Source organism: Sinocyclocheilus rhinocerous, unplaced genomic scaffold (genome assembly GCF_001515625.1).
Source record: "Sinocyclocheilus rhinocerous isolate Xijiao unplaced genomic scaffold, SAMN03320098_v1.1 scaffold1499, whole genome shotgun sequence".
Lineage (NCBI taxonomy): Eukaryota > Metazoa > Chordata > Actinopteri > Cypriniformes > Cyprinidae > Sinocyclocheilus > Sinocyclocheilus rhinocerous.
In genome coordinates this window covers 452,441-453,253 of record NW_015650016.1, presented here as the reverse complement: position 1 = coordinate 453,253, position 813 = coordinate 452,441, and the positions used below count along the sequence as shown (strand labels likewise).

The 813-nt window shown below is 44.5% G+C and overlaps 1 protein-coding gene and 1 non-coding gene across 2 annotated transcripts in view; both read left to right on the top strand.

Moving 5' to 3' along the window:
• The window catches only part of cttn (cortactin), a 29,312-nt gene that overhangs the window by 13,453 nt on the left and 15,046 nt on the right, over positions 1 to 813 (top strand). The window lies entirely within an intron of this gene.
• trnaw-cca (transfer RNA tryptophan (anticodon CCA)) lies at positions 308 to 379 on the top strand. The gene has a single exon. It is a non-coding gene; the product is annotated as a tRNA-Trp (tRNA).

Here is an 813-nt window from a genome sequence, read left to right as displayed (position 1 = left end):
CTCTTCTTGATCTCCTGAGTATGAAGCCTGACGTCAAACATTTCCCTTCAGCCGTGTGCAATGATTGATTTGCATAGTGTATCAAAGTGCTTATGGGAGACGCAGCACTTAGCTCTCCGGAAACTCGTGACACAACGGTCAAGTTTCTGACTCCAAATCAAAAGGTTGCATGTTCAAGTCAGGTGAACTCTTCTTGATCTCCTGAGTATGAAGTCTAACCTCAAGCATTTCCCTTCATTGTTATAGAATGATTGATTTGCATAGTGCATCAAAGTGCTTATGGGAGAACCACCAATCAGCTTTTCAGGACCTCGTGGCGCAATGGTAGTGAGTCTGACTCCAGATCAGAAGGTTGCGTGTTCAAATCACATCGGGGTCAGGCAATATCTATTTGATCTTCTGAGTATGAAGTCTAACCTCAAGCATTTCCCTTCAGTGTTATACAATGATTGATTTGCATAGTGTATCAAAGTGCTTATGGGAGAAGCACCAATCAGCTCTCCAGGACGTTGTGGCGCAACGGTAGCGCGGCTGACTTCAGATCCGAAGGTTGCGTGTTCAAATCACCTCAGGCTTTGGCGATCTCTTCTTGATCTCCTGAGTATGAAGCCTGACGTCAAACATTTCCCTTCAGCCGTGTGCAATGATTGATTTGCATAGTGTATCAAAGTGCTTATGGAAGACGCAGCACTTAGCTCTCCGGAAACTCGTGACACAACGGTCAAGTTTCTGACTCCAAATCAAAAGGTTGCATGTTCAAGTCAGGTGAACTCTTCTTGATCTCCTGAGTATGAAGTCTAACCTCAAGCATTT